We start from the raw sequence: 482 nt of genomic DNA on the forward strand, positions 1-482 counted from the left end.
AGAGAGAGAGAGAGAGAGAGAGAGAGAGAGAGAGAGAGAGAGAGAGAGAGAGAGAGAGAGATCAATAACCGACTGACGTCCAAGAACAACGCCAAATGGCTTTTTATATTGTTAGCAATATATGGTGGCTGTTGCAGTCTCTCAGAACCTACCCAACCTCCCACATCTGCTACCACCCCTATCCTTATCATCTTCAACAGTACAACGCTAACCCTGCCAGTACCTCAAGTAACAACATCTTCTATCGGTTTATCATCATTGTCGTCAATTACTTCGTATCCTAGAACCAGATTTAAACCATACATATATAGGTGCAAGCTTGGTTGTGTGCTAAGAAGCTTGCTTCCCAGCCACATGGTTCCAGGTTCAGTTCCACTGTGAGGCATCTTGAGCAAGTGTGTTCTACTACAGCCTCGGGTCGACCGAAGCTTTTGGAGTGGATTTGGTAGACGGAGACTGAAAGAAGCTCGTCATATATATAT

This window comes from Octopus bimaculoides, chromosome 10 (assembly GCF_001194135.2).
Source record: "Octopus bimaculoides isolate UCB-OBI-ISO-001 chromosome 10, ASM119413v2, whole genome shotgun sequence".
NCBI classification, from domain to species: domain Eukaryota; kingdom Metazoa; phylum Mollusca; class Cephalopoda; order Octopoda; family Octopodidae; genus Octopus; species Octopus bimaculoides.